At 36.8% G+C, this 14265-nt stretch overlaps 1 long non-coding RNA gene across 1 annotated transcript in view; it reads right to left on the reverse strand.

Moving 5' to 3' along the window:
* LOC136381537 (uncharacterized) overlaps positions 1-14265 on the reverse strand; it is a 389650-nt gene that overhangs the window by 153371 nt on the left and 222014 nt on the right. The window lies entirely within an intron of this gene.

Below are 14265 nucleotides of genomic sequence, written 5' to 3' on the forward strand. Positions count from 1 at the left end.
ACACAGTCACAGAGAGAAGAGGCACAATGATACTTCCCCCTTTAACTTTTTGAATTAATTTAGCTTTTTATCCCCCCTTTTCTGGGTGATTGTGCTATCATTTATAGCACAGAGATAATAGCACCATGCTTTCTGTGCAGATGCATAGTAATTTCTCTAACAATGAGACAGAGTGTGTGATTTACAAAGAAAAGCCTATAAAGCCTCTTTACCTAAGCTCATAGACATAGGAGGCTGGCTATGATATCCCCCAGAAAGGGTTAAGTCCGTAGAAAAATTCCCTCCTATAAATAATGTTAGAAAAAATAGATTGTGAATTATGAATACTTAGGAAACAGTAACTATACATAAAAGCACCTTTCAGCCTTCACTTAATTATTTTACCTCTCTAGCCTTTTCATGTGGTAGAGCAGAGAAATTTTCCTTTCTTCTTGCATACCTGACCTGCAGGTGGTGGAACACTCTGAGAAAAATAAAGTTAGAACTTAACTACTATATGAATATAATTGACTAATAAAATTTGACTAGACAATAGACCCTTAGATAAAAGGGTTATTAATCAATACTGACCTTTTAGAAGCTTGTGCCAATATTGTTGCTGCTCAAGTTATTGTATAACTGTCCTTAGAATGACTTACCACCTAATTTATAGTTTATAGAGATGTACTAACCATTGCCTAGAAATATGTAACCGCAGTAAAAAAAAAAACAATTATTAATCAATGTATTCTGTATACTATGTGATTGTAACTTAGTGTGTGTATATAAAAACAAAGCTACTACTAGCCATTGGCAAAGATGCCTGGCAGTGAATGCGAAAGAATTCAGCTCTCTCACTCATTTCATGCCGATGCTTTCTCTTCCTGTGGGACCCCTGGATTCTCCCCAGGGCTGGACCCTGGAATTTGACGCTCAAACAGGGATCTGTAAGGTAAGCTGCCTCATTCTGAGGGATGGTTAGGACTCCACTCAGGGTGCTGCAGACCCCCTGTAAGGAAGTCAGAAGTCAGGGTGAAGATAGGTGGAAAGTAACAGAACTTGAGATGTTGAGAAGTCATGGGCCATACTGAGTTTAAAGATAAAAAACTCTTTATAGGAAATAATTAGCATACACTTTCTCTGAAAGGAGTTAGTGTTTTCTCTTAACATGTAGTTCATTTTCTGCATGTTGTACAAGAATGTTCTCCATGGTTTTCAGAAATAAGAAGGCTGAATCTCGAGACATGGGCTAAGAGTGGAGAAAATTTAAAACTCTATTATAAGCCACATGGGCCAGAAAAGGTCTCAGTTGATACATTTGCATTATGGAGCTTGATTAAAGATGCCTTAAGTCCAGAACATGAGGCACATACATTTTCAAAAGCAACTGCTCCTTTAAAAGAAGAGACTCCATTAATTAGAAATAGAAGGCAGTCTCAAGATAGTGCAGATTATGGAATGGCCTCTTTAAAATTAAGTAAACATCAGGATGTTAATGAAGACTATTTACCACCATCTGATGAGGCTGCATTAAAAAATAAGGCAACCAAATATAATAGAGACAATGAGAATTGAGGTTCAAAAACAGTCTTGCCCATATTACATTCCCCCAAGACTGACAGAATAAAAATAAGGTTATTAGAATGCCTTTGCCTTTACCAGTACAGTCACCAGATGTTAATAAAAAGAAAAAATTATCAGGGTTAACAGGGTTGCAGAAGGCAATTCAAGCTTCCTGCGTTGAAGGGGAAACTGATCTGGCATCTTGTTTTCCTGTGGCGACAGCTGGTGAATTTGATGATGAGGGGAGGGGGTTCCTGCATGGGAGCCGCTTCCTTATAAATTCTTGAAAGAGCTAAAAATGGCTTGTAGTCAATATGGACACAGCTCTCCTTATACTATGTCCTTGGTGGAAACAGTTTTTCATAATTGGGTAACTCCTTATGATTAAGAACAGGAAGCTAAAGCCTGTTTATCTGGAGAAAAATATCTTCTTTGGAGAGCTGAATATGAGGAGCAAGCTAAACAACAGACAGAAATCAGAGGTCTCATAACCCCGTAATTAGAGAAATAATCACAGGGGAAGGAGATTTTGCTAATATTAGTAAACAGTTAAAACTTTCTAAACCAGCTTTGATGCAGGTGAATGGTTGTGCTATGTCAGCTTGGAGAAGGTTACCTGCTCTGTCTAGTGGAGATGCTACTGTAGTGGGATAAAACAGAAAGGTGATGAACCTTATGACGATATTGTTGCTCGGTTGATTCAGACAGTCAGAAAAGTTATTTCAAATGAGACAGCAGGAGATATCTTAATTAAGCAATTGGCTTATAAAAATGCTAATTCCACCTGCCAGGCCATGTTATGGTCAGTAAGGAGAGAAGGAACAACAGGGAATTTCATGAAAGACTGTCAGGATATAATTCCTGCCTCTACTCAGGAAGTGACTATTGCTGCAGTTCTAAAAGAAATGTATTCTCAATTTACTAAGACTATCAAGAAAAAATGCCCTCTAACAATGAGGCTTCCTCTAAGGCAGGGGTCCCCAAACTTTTTACACAGGGGGCCAGTTCACTGTCCCTCAGACCATTGGAGGGCCGGACTATAAAAAAAAACTGAACAAATCCCTATGCACACTGCACATATTTTAAAGTAAAAAAATAAAATGGGAACAAATACAATATTTAAAATAAAGAACAAGTAAATTTAAGTCAACATACTGACCAGTATTTCAATGGGAACTATGGGCCTGCTTTTGGCTAATGAGATGGTCAATGTGCTCCTCTCACTGACCACCAATGAAAGAGGTGCCCCTTCCGGAAGTGTGGCGGGGGCCGGATGCGGCCAGCGGGCCGTAGTTTGGGGACCCCTGCTCTAAGGGAAGCCCTACTTGTTTTACTTGTAATCATATGAGCCACTTTAGCAAACAATTCCCTAACAAGAGTGGGTAAGCAGGCCCTATAGTACAAGGGACAGTCCCCATAATTAATATTGCCAATAATAATGTCCCCTTACATAAGACTCTGTGCCCACGCTGTCAAAAGAGACTGTATTGGGCAAAGCAGTGTCGTTCTAAATATTACAAAAATGGATCGCCATTAAGACCAAATTTGGGAACAAAATGGCAGCCCCCACAAAATCAAAATCTGGCAAGTAATCAAAGTAGCAATCATGAAAACTGGCAAGGGGGCCAGCCCCAGACCCCAATAACAATTGGGGCTAGCCTGAATCCATTTGCCAAATTTGGTCTGTCACAGACCTCACCAGGGCAACCCTAGGCAGTGCAGGACTGGACCTCTGTTCCACCGCCTCAGCAATATTAACACCTTGACAATCCTGTGGTTACATTACTAACCGGAATTAAAGGTCCCCTTTCTAAAGGAATGGTTGGATTATTAATTGGCAGAAGTTCAACATCTTTAAAAGGAATATATGTTATGCCAGAAATAATTGATTTGGACTATGAAAGGGAGATAAAAATAATGATTGCTCCCCCAATTAAACTGAGATTTATCCTGGCCAAAGAGTTTTCAGCTTTTACTATTGCCTTACTGACCAGTTCGAAAACCTGTATCTGAACAAAAACGAGGAGAGGGTGCTTTTGGCTCCAGTGATTTTGTTTTTTTAATTCAAGAAATGAAATACTGACCATTAAAAAAATTTGAAATCTCTGAAAAAGAAATTGAGGGGCTTTTAGATACTGAGGCAGATGTCTCCTGCGTTGCTAGTAAAGATTGGTCTCGAGCCTGGCCGACACTGCCAACTCCAACCTCATTAATTGGACTTGGCCATGATTCAAATATTGCTAAAAGTTCTCAAATGTTTATCTGGCAGGATGAAGACAATAACCAGAGACTTTCTGCCCCTATGTAATTTCAAGTATACAATTATCTCTCTGGGGTAGAGACATTTTAGAATAGATGGGGTTTTTTTTTTGTATAGCCTGAATTCAAAAGTAACTACACAAATGTTACAGATGGGTTTTGACCCTAATTGAGGACTAGAAATGAAACAGCAGGGCCAAGTTTATTCAGTTCAGGTGCTGGAGAATCAAGAGAGACATAGTATAGAATATAAAAATATATAGTTGGGGCCACTGAGTTATTAGTTGTCAACGCCGTTTACTGGAAATCTAACAACCCAGCATGGATAAACAGTGGCCCCTGAATTCAGAAAAAATTAAGGTAGCCAGAGAATTAGTTATGCAACAATTAGAGGATGGACATATACAAGCTTCTAATAGTCCATGAAATACTCCTATTTTTGTCATTAAAAAGAAATCAGGAAAATAGAGGATGTTACAGGAACTTAGGGCTATAAATGCCACTATGGAGAATATGGAGTCACTACAACCTGGACTCCCCTCACCAGTCGCGGTACCTCATGAATACAGTGTGATTGTTATAGATTTACAGGACTGCTTTTTTACTATGCCATTAGCCACACAGAATTGTCAAAGGTTTGCATTTAGTTTGCCATCAGAAAATTTTAAACAACGTTTTGAGAAGTATCAGTGGAAGGTATTGCCTCAGGGAATAAAAAACAGTCCCACACTTTGTCATAAATTTGTGAATCGGGCTTTAAAACAAATAAGAATAAAATATTCTGACCTTTACTTAATTCACTACATGGATAACATTTTACTTGCTCTGCCTGATCGGCAAAATTAAATATTTTTTACAAGAAACAACTCAGTTTTTACAGAATATTGGATTGAAAATATCCCCGGAAAAAATTCAAGTAAAGCCACCTTTTAATTACTTAGGGTGTATCCTGTCTACAGACATTGTCAGTCCTCAGAAGTTTCAATTAAGAAAAAAATATTTTAAAACTCTAAATGACTATCAAAATTATAGAAAGAAATTAATTGTATTAGGCCCTATTTGAAATTAACTACAGCAGAGCTTAAGCCATTGTTTGTTATTTTGAGAGAAAATGCTAATCCAACTTCTCCTCTAGAGCTCACAGAAGAAGCGGCAAAAGTTCTTACAAAAATAGAAGAATTAATTAATCACCAATATTTAGTCAGAGTTAAAATAGAGAAACCATACCAGCTTGTGATTTTAGCCACTAAACACACTCCTACCGGATGTTTGTGGCAGAATGGATCTCTCGAGTGGTTTCATTTGCCTATTTCTCACAAAAAAGTTACTATGCCCTATACTAATTTGATGGTTACTCTTATAATTAAAGAAAGAAACCGCAGCAGAGAGTTGTTCGATTAAGAAATGACAGAGGTAATTGTTCCTTATAATAAGAATCAATTTTAAGCATTATTACAGATAAATTCGGATTGGCAAATTGCTTTTAGTAATTTTGCAGGGCAGGGTTTATTTTTCATCCTCCTGTTCACACATTGCTGCAATTTCTAAAAAAAACAATCAGTAATTTTTCCCACTAAGACTTTTAGAAATGCACTGCTGCCACCAGCTGCACTGGTTTTTAGTGATGGCTCATCTAATGGTAAAGCTGTAACAGTCATAGGGAATGAGCATGTTATCACTGAAACTCAGAAGAAATCAGCGCAAAACCCAGAAATTGTTGTGGTTATAAAAGCATTTTAGAAATTAAAACATGTTCCCTCATAAAAGTGAGACTAAGAGACATTGATAATAGTGTGGTGGTTACGGGGGGAGGGGGGAGAGGGAGAGGAAAAGGGGGAGAAGGAGGGGTACAAAGAAAACTAGATAGAAGGTGACAGAGGACAATCTGACTTTGGGTGATGGGTATACAACATAATTGAACGACAAGATAACCTGGACATGTTATCTTTGAATATATATATCCTGATTTATTGATGTCGCCCCATTAAAAAAATAAAATTATTAAAAAAAAAAAAAAGATGACCTGGACATGTTATATTTGAATATATGTATTCTGATTTATTGATGTCGCCCCATTAAAAAAAAAATTATTAAAAAAATTTTTTCAGATAAACAACAAATAATGTTTTATTAATGTACAAAATAGTTATTTATATATTAAAAATATGTCCTAAAGATTGCATGGAACAGGCTTACATTAAAAATTATTTACTGTTTATCTAAAATTCAAAAAAACACAAAAAACAAAACATGTTCCCTTTAATTTGTTCACTGATTCACAGTATATAGTTAAGATGTTTTCTCACATTAAAACTGCCTCCTTGCCACATTATCAAACCACCATTTTTTCACTTTTAAACAGCCTTCAAAAGCAAATTCACTCCAAAACTCTCCCTTTGTTTATTGGCCACATTTGCTCTTGACACTTCTATTCCAGGACCACTACACTAAAGAAATCGTCTTCCTAATTTACTTACACAGCAAAACTTAGTGTTCACAACAGTCAAGGAAGCTAAGTATTCACATGCTTTACATCATCAGAATGCATCTGCACTCTGATGGCAGTTTCAGCTATATCATAAAGCTACTCAAGCTATCGTGCATGTGACACATGCCCTATCACTTTCCTAATCATAGTTTTGGAGTTAACCCACGAGGACTCCGACCGAATGACCTTTGGCAGATGGATGTCTGTCATATTCCATCTTTTGGCAAAATTTGCTATGTGCATGTTTGTGTTAATATCTTTTCAAATGTTGTTGCTTCTACTGCATGAACTGGGGAGGCCTTCAAGAATGTAGTATAACACCTTTTCCACTACTTTGCTATTCTAGGCATGCCAATGGCCATTAAAACTGCTAATGCCCCTGCATGTACATTAGCTGCCTTTAAAAGGTCTTGTAACACTTTTGACATTTCACATGTTACTGGCATCCATTTCAGTACACAGAGACAGGTATAGTAGAGAGGACCCATCAGATCTTGAAAATGCAGATTCAAAAACTACAGGAAGGTGAGTTAAATATAATTCCCCACATCAGCTTTTAAATCATGCTTTGTTTGTGATTAACAATCTTAATTCAACTGTCAAGGCCACACTCGCATGTTGAGACATTGGAATACAAATCTGGATAAGCCTAAACCAATGGCAAAGTGGAAGAATTTATTAACAGGTCAATGGAAGGGGCCAGATGTATTTCTAACCCAGGCGAGAGTGTATGCTTGTATCTTTCCAGAGGACGCTGACTTTCCTCTCTGAATCCCAGATTGGCTGATTCACCATGTCTCACCAGAGGCCTTTGCTGCCACCACTGCCCCCTCCTCATCTCCATCCTCCTCCTTATTTGTCCAGTCTGGAGGAGACTCCTGTGCCACCCTCGTCACCAGTGACTCTCCAGCAAAGGTCATCAAGAAACTCTCCATATAATCCTGTATTTTGAGCAATGCAACGACTGTCACTACAGGACCTTCCTATTGTGGTCAATGGCTGGCTCACTCTACTCGAACCATCAACACACCAACTTTGAGCCAGTTGAAGGTGCTATCTGAGAAGCTAATTTAATTTATAATCAACAAAATATAAATTGTAACGCTACTACTATGTTTGTTGCTATGCTAGCTGTAATTTCAATTCAAATACTGATTGTTGGGGCTATTGGACAAAACAAATCTTATTAGACTTATATTCCAAATCTACCATTTTTAAGCCTGTTGCTTGGGGAGGAGATGATATATCTGTATTTATTAATCATACTAAATTCCTAAAAAAATAACCTAGTTTTTTTATTATATATAAAACTAATTCAAATTTCTCATTCCATGAAAACACAAATAATATATCTATATGGTTTATGTTTAATAATACTCTTAAGATTTCTGGATGTTTTCCTACTATACTTAAGACTATTTTGATAGACTCCCCTAAAAGTCATAAGCCTGGACACATGACAAGAGACTTATAGTCTCTCACAATTTTAATGTCTGGAAGCCCTGATCCCCATGAATATAATCCTGTTGCATTGCCCCTAAAGATTTCACTCATGTAAACTTTATCCTCCAAAATAAGGCAGCTCAAGAGCCTTACTGGTGGTCTGTTCAAAATAGACTTGGTTTCCCCCATCACAAAATGTACATATTCCAATTGTGTGAATTATAAAGCATGTGCTGTTAATTTTACTATGCAAGATTGGTCTAGTCCTTATTTTCTTCATGACTATAAAATGCTAGTGCAGAAAATTAAATATGTATATAATTGAACAAATAAATATAATCCTTTAAATAAATATATCACATGCTGACAAACTACTGGATGAATACCTGCACAGCTGACATCAGAATGAATCAAATACTAGATATCAAACAAAGCTTTGACTGGTAATTGCAGCTGCCACATCTGTGCATATGGTTAGACCTCATCCTTATCCTGTTCAAAATATTTTTGTTCAGGCTTGTATACAGACTCCTTATGTACTCTTTATTGCTACAATAGACAGTAATCTTTCTGTTAGCACTTACAATTCTATGTTTAGCATTTCCTGCTCTCATTGTGTTTTAACAAACTACCTTATGATATCAAAGCTCAAGCCATGTGTATTTTACAGCAGCCACCTTATGTGATGTTACCTGTTAGTGTGTCTCAGCCTTGCTATGATGACCCAGGGTTGCATGCATTACAAGCTGCTTATGAAATGCTTGCTTACCATTGAGAAAAGTGATTTATTACAGAATTAATTTTAGAAATTACTGCTCTTATTGATATTATGGAATCAGTAGCCACTTCTTCCACCACATTAGCTCAATCAATTCACACTGGAAATCATATAAATAGCTTATCTTATAATATATCTCTTGCTTTAGCAATACAGGAGACTAGATAGAAAGTTAGAAATGAAAGTGAATGCTTTAGAGAGGGTTTTTATTCACATAGAAAATGAGCTGTTAGCTATGAAGATTAGAATGACTCTTAGATGCCATGCAGGGTTCAAGTAAATATGTGTGACTCCTCTAGAATACAATCAGTTTACCATAGCATGAAATAATATACAGAATCTTTTATTAGGTGTATGGAATAATAGCAATATTAGTTTAAATTTGAAAAAATTACATCAACAAATACAAAATTAAGAACATTCAGGCTCTTTATTCTCTGCCTCAGAAGTAGCTGGTCAATTTGTTGAAAATATTAAAAGTATGTTTTCTATACATAGCGTGACCTCTTTGGCTACCAATATAGAAATAATAAAGCTGTAAAAGTTATGGCTCTTCTTGTCCTGCCAGTCATTTTCTGACTCTTAAACAATAGTCTCTGGGAAACAGTGGTGCAAATACAAAAGCTTCAATGAAAAAAAGGGGGGGGGGGAGATGTCAGAAGCTGATCAACAGCTGCTGGTTGACACAGTCACAGAAAGAAGAGCCGCCACGGTACTTCCCCCTTTAACTTTTTGAATTAATTTGGTTTTTTATCCCCGCTTTTCTGTGTGTGTGTGCTATCATTTATGACACAGGAATAATAGCACTGTGGTTTCCCTGCAGATTTGTAATAATTTCTTTAAAAATAAGACAGAGTGTGTGAGTTCCACAGAAAAGCCTATAAAGCCCCTTTACCTGGGCTTATAGACATAGTAGGCTGGCTATGATATCCCCCAGAAAGGGTTAAGTTTGCACTAAAATTCCCTTCTTTAAATCATGTTATAAAAAATAGATTGTGAATTATGAATACTTAGAAAACAGTAACTATACATAAAAGCACCTTTCAACCTTCACTTAATCAATTATTTTACCTCTAGCCTTTTCATGTGGTAGAGCAGAGAAATTTTCCTTTCTTCTTGCATACCTGACCTGCAGGTGGTGGAACACTCTGAGAAAAATAAAATTAGAACTTAACTACTATATGAGTATAGTAGACAAATAAAATTTGACTAGAAAATAGACCTTAGGTAAAATAGTTAATCAATACTGACCTTTTAGAAGCTTGTGCCAATATTGTTGTTGCTGCTCAAGTTATTGTATAACTGTCCTTAGAATGACTTACCACCTAATTTATAGTTTATAGAAATATACTAAACATTGCCTAGAAATATGTAACTATAGTGAAACAAAAACAATTATTAATCAATGTATTCTGTATACCATGTGATTGTAACTTAGTGTGTGTGTATAAAAATAAAGCTATACTAGCCATTGGAGGAGATGCCTGGCAGTGAATGCTAAAGAATTCGGCTCTCTCACTCGTTTTGTGCTGATGTTGTCTCTTCCGGTGTGACCCCTAGATTCCCCTCGGGGCTGGACCCTGGAAATTCTGTTTAATCTTTTTTAGTAAACAGTCTTCTTGTTGAAGACATATTGGCCAGGTGAGTGTATATGTTCAGCTTCTCATTGGGCCCTGCTGACATTATCGTAGAAAAAGTGGAGTGCTTCCTCTCACTACCTTGCTGCAAATGGATGAGATAAAAATTTTCTATCCTCCTTGGTTTTTCTCAACAAAAATGGGATAATAACTCATACAGCTTTGTTGCATATAAGCTAGATTCCACAGAGTCCCTCTGACACCACATGAAGAAGCATTAGAATTACTCATGCTTGCTTTCTGCTGCAGGAGATTGGTGCGATGCCGGCTCCCTTGGAGACCCTAGCATACCAGAGAAGGGGAGAGAAAACGGAGTGATGATTTGCCTCACCTTCTACCACCTATTCCTTTTTGTTATTGCTGAGTAGGGGTAGAAGTTTAGCTGCTTGATACTACTACCTATTGACATGCAGGTAGTAGAAGATTTTTTTAGTAGTTTAGGAAAAAATAAAGTTGGCTTAATTTTAGTTTTCTTTACTTAAGTTCAGGTCAGTGGAGATATTGAGCTTTCCCTCTTCTTTCCAGTTTAACTGAAGTATAATTGACAAAATTTTAAGATATTTAAAGTTTAGCTCTGGTGGGTGTTTCATTTGGTTGGAGCATCATTCTGATAATGCCAAGGTTGTGGGTTCAATCATTGGTCAGAGCACATACAGGAATCAATAAATAAAAGCAAGTAAGTGGAAGAATGAGTTTATCTCTTTTCTTTTTCTCATTTCCCTCTTCCTCCTTCCCCTCTCCCTTTTGCATCCTCTGCCTCCTCCTCCCCCTTTTCCTCTTCCCCCTCCCTCTTCTTCTCTTAATCAGTAAAATGTTTACATAATTTAATATACATATTCATTGAGAAAGAATTTCATCTATTCAATTAAAGCATCAATTTATATATTTTTATATCTATATTGGTAAGCACATTTAAATTTTAATTAAAAAAACATTTAAAATATTTTTTTCAGAGAGAGAGATAATGGGAAGAACAGAGAAAAAAAGGAGAGGTATGAGAAGTATCAACTCATAATTGCTTCACTTTAGTTGTTCATTGATTACTTCTCATATGTGCCTTGACTGGGGTGCTTATGTTGAGCCAGCAACCCTGTGCTCAAGCCAGCAATCTTGGGATCATATTGTTGATCCCATGCTTGAGCTAGTGACCTCAAGGTTTCCAACCAGGCACCTCAGTGTTTCTGGTTGATGCTCTATCTACTGTACCACCACTGGTCAGGCTGCCATGTTATACTTTAGATCCTCAAATCTTATTTATGTTATAGCAGAAAGTTTGTACCCTTGTACCAACTTCTCTGTTTTCTCCATCCCCCAGTCCCTGGCAGCTTCTACTCTGTTTTTGTGAGCTTGACATTTTTAAATTTTAGTTTCTACATGTTAAGTGAAACCATGAAGTAATTGTCTTTTTTTGGCTTATTTCACTTAGCATAATGTCCTAAAGATCTATATTGTTTTCAAATGGCATATATCACTTTTTCTTTCTTTATCTGTTGATGAACATGTAGGTAGTTTACATATTGTAGTTGTGAATAATGCTGTCATGAATATGGGAGTGCAGGTCTCTCTTTGATATCCTGTTTTTACTTCCTTTGGCTACATACCCAGAAGTGAAATTGATGGATCACATGGTAGTTTGTTTTAAATTTTTTGAGAAACCTCCATACTATGTTCCATAGTGGATGCATCAACTTACATTCCTATGAACAGTTCAAAAGGGCTGCCTTTCCCCATTTCCTCACCTTGCCATGTGTTATCTCTTTTTGATGAGAGCTGTTCTAACAGATGTGAGGTGATAGCGAATTGTGGTGTTTAAATTTGTGGTGATTAGCGATGTTGAGCACCCTTCCATGTCCTTGATGGTCAGTTGTATATCTTTGAAAAAATATTTAGTTCCTTTGCTCATTTTTAATTGTATTTGTATTTTTGCTACTGAGTTATGTAAAGTCTTTATACTGTACATTTTAGATATTAACCTGTTATCTAATTTATGATTTGCAAATATTTTGTTCCATTCTATTTCATAAGTTGCCTTTTTACTTTGTTAATGACTTCCTTTGCTGTGGAGAAGTTTTGTAGTTTGATGCCATCCTACCTGTTGATTTAAAATCATTGTCAAGACTGATGTCAAGAAGCTTACCCCCTTTATTTTTCTTCTAGGAGTTTTAGAGTTTAAAGTCTCTTTAAAAAAAAATTATTGATTGCTTTTATGGGGCAGGATTGAGAAGTAGAGCTGCTTCACTTTAGTTTTTCATTGCTTCCTTTTTGCATATGCCTTAACCAGGCAAGCCCAGGGTTTTGAACCAGCAACCTCAGCACTCCAGGTCAACGCTCAATCCACTGTGCCACCACAGGCAAGGTGGATTTAAGGTCTTAAGTTTGAGTCTAATCAGTTTTGAGTTGATTTTTGTGTAAGATAGAGGTCCAGTTTTATTCTTTTTTATGTGGCTATCTAGTTTTCACAGCACCATTTATTGAAGTGGCTATCTTAAGGACCTTTAGGTTCTAACAGTTTATAATTTCTGATATGAAATGATAGAATCATGGCTCACTGAACTCATGCTTCAGTTTCTGTTCTGTCAGAGGTAGCATTAGATTCTGCTCTCAGGAGTATTGTGTTGGTATTTGGGAGACTTAAGTAAACACTTAATTTTAAAGATTGAAGGGATACTCAGTATTTATTTTTGCAAATGAAAAATTTACAGGTCAAGGTTATTTAGCTAAGATTTTTTTTTTACCAATTCAACTTTTATAGTTATTGTGACAAAGTAAGACATGGACATGGTTAGACTTTCAAACTATATAAATGTTTTTAAGTATTAGGAACTCATTTAAAATCACAACTCTCTAAAATATGAAATGCTAACTATATTACTTTATTAGAAAATTTAAAACAACATAATGGCTAGGAAGCTATTAAGAGTACATATAATCATGTCAGGTAGGCCATTGTTTCATAATAAGATGTTGCATTACCTTATTCAATCTCGCTTAAGTACAGTTTTGTTTAAAATAACTGCCTCTTTAACATCACTTCAAGAATGACTTAGAAGCATCTCAAATTCACATATCTAAAATTAAAATCATCTCAGTAGTTTCCATACTGCTTCTTCTTCTTTTTTTTTAGTTTTTTTTCAAACCCTTGTGTCTAGGGCTGACTTTCAGTAGATTGCAGTGAGGGAGATGCTTTGCTATGTAGGTAACCCCGACCCATACCTCTTCTTAAAAGCTTTTCTTACTGTGTAATTACTAGTTTTCTAAGCCAAAACCTTGGGAATGACCCTAGTTGCCTCTTCTAATACATCTCAGTACTCACTATAAATCCAATCCATTCCAAAAATTTTTTGGTTGCTGTAGCAATTTTATCTCTTTTTCACGAGAGAATTCTGGGTAATACTGTATTAATTTTCTTAAAACATAGCAACTTTGCCCCACTATAAATCCATTCCATACTTTTTCTGTTATTGCTCAGTCTGTGATTTTCTGGTGATATTTTGTTTGTGATGTCTTTGTCTTACATCTTTGGTAACAGGGTAATGTTGGTATCTTAAAAAGAGTTGTGAAATGTTTTCTCCTTTCTAAAGATTTTGTGTGATGTTTGTATTATTCTCTTTGAGAGAATTAACTATTAAAACCAATTGAGCCTAAATTTTTATTTATTTTTAATTTATTGTTTTAACATTGTTTTATGGACTTTGTATTGTAGAAGATTTCAAATTACTAATCCAGTTTTTTTTACTTGCTATTTTTTTCTTTTTCTTTGTGTGTGTGTGTGTGTGTGTGTGTGTGTGTGTGTATTTTTCTGAAGCTGGAAACGGGGAGAGACAGTCAGACAGACTCCCGCATGCGCCCGACCGGGATCCACCCGGCACGCCCACCAGGGGGTGACACTCTGCCCACCAGGAGGCGATACTCGGCCCCTCCAGGGCGTCGCTCTGTTGCGACCAGAGCCACTCTAGCGCCTGGGGCAGAGGCCAAGGAGCCATCCCCAGCGCCCGGGCCATCCTTGCTCCAATGGAGCCTTGGCTGCAGTAGGGGAAGAGAGAGACAGAGAGGAAGGAGAGGGGGAGGGGTGGAGAAGCAGATGGGCGCTTCTCCTGTGTGCCCTGGCCGGGAATCAA

This window comes from Saccopteryx leptura, chromosome 9 (genome assembly GCF_036850995.1).
Source record: "Saccopteryx leptura isolate mSacLep1 chromosome 9, mSacLep1_pri_phased_curated, whole genome shotgun sequence".
NCBI lineage: Eukaryota > Metazoa > Chordata > Mammalia > Chiroptera > Emballonuridae > Saccopteryx > Saccopteryx leptura.